Here is a 6663-nt window from a genome sequence, read left to right on the forward strand (position 1 = left end):
TTTTAATTTTGACCATACCTTCACCCGGTCTCTGCATTTATTCAGTAGTGGTGACAAATTCAGTTTAATATAGTCTAGAGGGTTAGGTGTAATCTATACTCCCAGATATCTGAATTCATTGGTCACGGGAATATCCATCAAGGCTGATTCCCGCAATCCGGACCTCTTATCCAACATCAACGCAGACTTAGTCCAGTTGATTACTAATCTAGAGGACAGCCCTGCTTAAAACCCTAAAAAGAGGGAAAACAGTCAAACGCCCTCCCTGATTCCTTGATAGCCACCCTCGGGGAGCTATAAAAGAGTTGGACCAATGCTATGTAGTGTGTCCCAAACCCAAACTTATTCATTACGGCCCATAAGTAGGACCACTCCATGCTATCAAAGGTCTTATGGGTGTCGAGAGATAGGAGTGCCCTATCTCCCTTGTTGTCAACTATAGATTGTAAGTTAATAACTTGCCAGTGCAAGTTGATAGCTGTGGATTTTTGTGGCATGAGCCTTGCCTGGTCTGAGTGTATTTTAGATGAAATAGCTTTGTTTAAGCTAGGACTTTAGCCGGTATTTTCACATCTGACTAGCAGGGATATTGGCTATAAGATCCTGGATCTAAGGGGTCCTTACCGGGTTTCAAGATTAACACTATTATGGCTTTAGACATAGACAAGGGGAGACACCCTGACAGTTTTGCATTGTTAAATACTACCAATAGCTTGGGTAACAAATATTCCACATAGTTTGTATACACCTCCATAGGTATACCATCCTCACCTGGTGCTTTAGAGTTAGGGAACATAGCGGTCGCTAATTGAAGCTCCTCCAACTTCAGAGGAGCGTCAAGAAGTTGATGGTCTGTTTCTGACAATACAGGCAGCTCTATTCCCTCAAGGTAGTCCTGGAGGGAGGCTTCAGTGCAAGTTTGCCGAGAGCAGTATAGATCTGAGTAGAATAATTCAAGAATTGCCATAATGTTGTCAGTGGAGTTAGTAGTCTTGCCATCTGGGGCCCTCAGGGCGCCAATGGATGGCGATGCCTTTTGAGTTCTGGAAAATTTTGCCAGGAGGCGACTGGTATGTTCCCCTTCCTCGTAGAATGCAAGCTTGCTAAAGAAATGCTTCTTCTCCGCTGTAGAGGAGTTACGCATATTCAGCGCCTCCTGTGCTGACAGCCAGGCATCTCTATGTTCCTCACTAGGGTCGGCTACATATTGGGTCTCCAAATCATGAACGAGGCACTCAACTCCCTCGCTCTGTGCACTCGACTTCTTTTTAAACGCATTTATTTCTCTGATAAATAGCCCCCTAAGGTAGGCCTTAATCATCTCCCATCCCGGGCCTGCATCCTGGCTGTCTGCCTGCTCCTCCCAAAATTTGGCGATATCTTGTGTAAACTGAGGTGTTGACGGTAGCAATTTAAGCCAAAAGGCATTGATTTTCCATGGGGTCTTATTCAGTGTGGACGAGGGGCACACCTCCAGGTCTATGATCAGAGGGGAATGGTCTGAGATTCCCCTTGGAGCATAGGTGATATCTGTAACCGGACGTGCTGCTGTTTCAGAGCACAAACATAGATCAATGTGGGAAAGGGACATATAAGACTTCGAAAAGCATGAGAACTGACATTTCCCAGGATTTCTACTCCTCCACAAGTCCATCCATGACACCTCCTCTAACAATTTCCTCAGGGCAGAGCGGCACGAACCTTGCCCCGCAAGGACCGGAGGATGCTTGTCTAACAGTGGATCAAGGAAGCAATTAAAGTCCCCCATAATGTATATCGGTACCTCCGGGTGACCAAGTTGAAAATCCAGGATCGCCTCAGGCCCCGATGACTATATGGAGGCGGGATGTACACAAAAGCAAGTATACACTCCAATGAGAACACACAACAGTGTAAAATTACATACCTCCCCTCCCTATCTATCTCAGTACTCAATTCCTGGTAGTTCAGTGCATTATGTATCGGCACACTCACACCCCTGGAGAAGGAGGTGTGAGTGGAGTGATAGGCTTTAGCTGAAAACTTTTTAGGAGAGAAAAAATGTTTATCTGGGTGATCCCACTCAGAATAAATAAGCTTTTCCAGCAAGAAATGACCAGGAAAGGCATGCACAGCTTGAGGAGGCTTCAGTGAACCCAAACAAGAAGTGGGCTTTTCAACCAACTCAGTTACGGGTAACTTAAATATTGAGCGGACCATTTCAGTAAGAGATTGCACCAGCAATTTCTCAGCATATGAAGCTGAAGAGGGTCCTTCCCCACTTGATTCCTGTCAGAAACCATGAAACAGACTGAGACAGAAGTACAATCAAATCACACTTGTTTATTAATAAAAATAAAAAGATAAATAGAAAAAAGCGTAGTCAAGCTTAGCCAGAGTCCAGTAGCCAGATCAGGTAGTCAGCCAGTCCAAAGTTCATTAACCAGATGGGGTAATCAGCCAGAAGTCAGGGATCCAAGGAGAGCAACTGCAAGCAGGATAAGAAGCCAGGAGGGATGTCAGCAAGCCAGTCTTGAAACAAACAGCAGGAGATGATTCCTTGTGATGTGACCAACGTGAAGACAAAGGAAAAAGTGAGCTGGAAGGCTTAAATAGGCAGGTCAGATGAGCATCATAGGGAACAGCTGGTAACTGTGGAAAGAGAAGAGAGCTGGCAATTAGCCGACAGCTGAGCGGCCAGCCCAGAGGAGGAAGGGCTAAGCCAGCCCTGACAATTCCTCAGAAGAGGAGTTAGTCTCATCCCGATCCTCAGTGGGATTTGTCTCCCCTTTCCCAGAGTTCCTCGGTGGTAGAAGGGGACCTAATTCGTTTTCTTCCACTTTGTGAGGATGCGATTAAGGCCATTAATCTTTCCTGTAATCCACTTATGGTTGAGGAAAAAACCTCTTGAGTAACATATACAGGGGCTGAAATGCCAGAAGCAGTTGCAGCCCCTGAATGCTCACTTTGACCAGCCTCCTTAGGTCTTTCAGAGGGAGATGGTGTTGCAGAGGGAGGGTCCTCAGAGCCTGAGGGAGATCCCTTTGAGCCCCTATTTCTCTGGGTATTTGTACCTCCCCTTATGTCCATAGTGCTAAGCACAAATGCACCCACTGCTGAGCAAAATAGTCCAGCAAATGCCGCTGCTATCAGTCTGATGCTAAGTAAATGTTGCCTGGAAGTGTTTATGTTACCCACACTCACATGCCATCTATCTGCTCTGTGTCCCTCCTTGAGCTGTGTGCACCTGCAAAAGAGTGCACTTTTATAGCCTTGTATAGCCCGCGTTGTGGGCGTTAAACCACGCCGACATTGCGCTAATGCTCCGCCCCCTCCTCTGTCCACCCCTTATGCCCCCCCCATATTTTCCCTGCCCAATTAATAACTTGTTCAGTGGTATACATGGCCTATAAGTAACTTTTTGTATCTACCAGGTCCCCTCTGTACGCTATATTCATCCCTACTAATGTACCACAAATGAGCATGTAGGGAGAGGCTGGCAACCTACTGTTGTGATAACCACAGTGTCTCTGCTGTAAGAGGGAGCTGTGGCTGGTGGTTTTAGCAGTAGCATCTGGGCTATTTGTATCCCGACCCCAGGTTCTGCACTGCACCAGTCAGTATATACACGGGAAAGGGGGAGCAATGCCTTGCCTACCTCTTTCTCATCTGAGGTGGTTTAGGCACACTTTTTCCTCTGTACCACCTGTCCGCCATACAGCATCTCTGATGTAAGAGGGAGCTGCGGCTGGTGTTTTTAGCAGAAGCTTCTGGGCTTTTTGAATCCAGACCCCAGGGGAGATTATCTCAAATGCCCAGAAACCCTCTGGCTGGAAATGGGGATTTTGCAATTCCCAAGGCAAAGGAAAGTACTCACCGTTGTCGTCTTCCCCTTTTGCCACAGCCACCGGGCTTGCTTTTTGATCCTTATGGTCCACACGCAAGGAGGATAGCCGCCAAAGTGCTCCCCCCAACTGCTGTCCCCATAGGAAGGTGCAAGATTAGGCTGTGTCCTGCACTGTACCAGTCAGTATATACACATGGGGGGGGCAATGCCTTCCGTTTCTCATTCCCATCTGACGTGGTTTAGGCAGACATCCACCGTAGTGAACTGGTGCCTCCTCGCTCTAGCGAAAGGAGGATGTGGGTGCCTGCTCCTGCTGACTCTCAGCCTTCCCTCCTGGGTAAGAACGCCGCCGTAATTTTCCCGAAGTTTGAAAATGACGCGGGTGGTTGTCGCTGTGCCCTCTCCAGCAGCCCATGCGAGCTACCAGGGGCCCAGGAGTCGGGGACACAATCCCCCTGGAAAGAACCGATGGCAAGCACCCCCATCTGAACAGCCACATGGACAGGTAAGGAGGGGAGACAGGATAATGGCCCCTGAAGTTCTGGGTACACCACTGTACCCAGGGTCCTTCAGCTCTCAGGGGGGCTCTTCCAATTTCTGCTGCCCCCCCTGAGGAAAAGATAGGGGAACCCCCCAGGAAGGATAAGAATATCCTACTAGACCCAGAGGCTTCCCAAGCTTGTGGTTCAGCTCCCAGGGGGAGACCACCAGCCCCAGGCTTTGGGTCATTTAGAAAAAAAAAACTGTTTCACTGTGTAGGGAGAAACACAATCAAAAACTGAGGATCAAGGGGAAGGGTGGGGACTTAAAACAGCTGTCGATTTATTGTGTTTCCTGTAGGGAGGAGCCTCTCATCTCTCAGGTGTGCCGTCCTGGAAGGTGACTTGAGAAAAAATGGCATGGAGTTCCCCCCAAAAATCCATACCAGACCCTTTATCCGAGCACACAACCTGGAAGGCCGCAGGAAAAGAGGAGGGAACGAGAGAGCTGCCCCCCTCCTGAACCATACCAGGCCACATGCCCTCAACATTGGGAGGATGCTTTGGGGGTCTGTGACAAGGGCCTCATCCCCACAACCCTGGGGGGTGGTTGTGGGGGTCTGCAGGCGGGGGGGCTTATCCGAATCTGGAAGCCCCTTTTACCAAGGAGACCCCCAGATCCCGGTCCCCCGTTTGAAATGGTAATGGGTACATTGTATCCCTACCGCAGGTTTCCATTACATCAGAAGGGGGTGGGGTCACACGCACACCACTGGGGAAGCCCGGGTTTCTCCTTGTGTCAGAAGGGGGTGAAGTCAGGTGACAGGTGGCCCGTCCTCCTCAGCTAAGACCTGTCAGGCTGCCGAGATTCCCGCGGTGTCTCTGGTGGAGACAGGATGCGCTGCGCTGGACGTTATTGGGAGAGATCACCCATCGCTGGACCCCGGGGGAAGAGATCACCCATCATTGGATACAAAGATTGGATTACCACCACTGGAATCTTTTCATTTTTAATAAAGGTCTTATCCCAACGGTGTCTGTGTGTTTTTAACAATTTTTACCACTTTCTTTGTGAAATGGTAGGGGTACAATGTACCCGCTACCATTTCAAACAGGGGGGGGGGCTGGGATCTGGGGGTCCCCTTGTTAAAGGGGGCTTCTAGATTCTGATAAGCCCCCCCACCCGCAGACCTCCACAACCATCGGCCAGGGTTGTGGGGATGAGGCCCTTGTCCCCATCAACATGGGGACATCCTCCCAATGTTGAGGGCATGTGGCCTGGTACGGTTCAGGAGGGGGGGGGGGGCGCTCTCTCCTCCCCCCGCTTTTCCTGCGGCCTGCCAGGTTGCGTGCTCGGATAAAGGGTCTGGAACGGATTTTTGAGGGGAACTCCATGCCATTTTTTTTTTATTTGGCGTGGAGTTCCCCTTAAAATCCATACCAGACCTCAAGGGTCTGGTATGGATATTTGGGGGGAACCCCACATCATATTTTTAAAAATTTGATGCGGGGTTCCCCTTAATATCCATACCAGACCTGAAGGCATTTTTTGTTTTATATCAATGACTGTTCTCTGTATTACGGGGAGCTGACAATTCATTATAACCGCGAGTGCTTTTAAATGACTTTTTTTCCTGCAGAAATTACAGTTTATTATTTTTCTCAGGGTTACAACCACTTTAAGTCTGTGCAGCTTTTCCCTTCCTGCCCATACAGAATGGCCGTGAGCCCCCACCAGTGGTGTCGATGGGGGGGCGGGGGGTACGGGTCGCACCCGATTGACACCCGTCGGCAGGTCCCAGTGCTACGCCACTGCACCGATCTGGCTCTGCATCTCTCATGGGCTGTCTGAGGCTGAGCTGTCCCTGTTGTCTCACACAGCTGAGCGGAGCGAAACCGCCTCTCCCCCTCCTCTTTGTTTATGTCTAAAAGAGAGACACTGCTGTGCATATCCTAGCTCAAGAATCTTCAAACTAAGGCCCTCCACTGTTGTGGAACTACACATCCCATGAGGCATTGTAAACTCTGACATTCACAGACATGACTAAGCATGATGGGAATTGTAGTTCCTGAACAACTGGAGGGCCGTAGTTTGAAGACCCTTGTCCTAGCCGATCTGTATGTACATTATGCAAATGATGGGTCTGCACTGAAGAAGGGGGGTCTGCACTGAAGAAGGGAGTCTACACTGAAGATGGGGGTCTGCACTGAAGAAGGGGGTCTGTATTGAAGAAGGGAGTCTGCACTGAAGAAGGGAGTCTGCACTGAAGAAGGGAGTCTGCACTGAAGAAGGGAGTCTGCACTGAAGAAGGGAGTCTGCACTGAAGGGGGCTCTGAACTGAAGACGGGAGTCTGTAT

Source organism: Lithobates pipiens, unplaced genomic scaffold (assembly GCF_037356315.1).
Source record: "Lithobates pipiens isolate NorthernLeopardFrog02 unplaced genomic scaffold, aLitPip1_a1.2 Scaffold_22, whole genome shotgun sequence".
Lineage (NCBI taxonomy): Eukaryota > Metazoa > Chordata > Amphibia > Anura > Ranidae > Lithobates > Lithobates pipiens.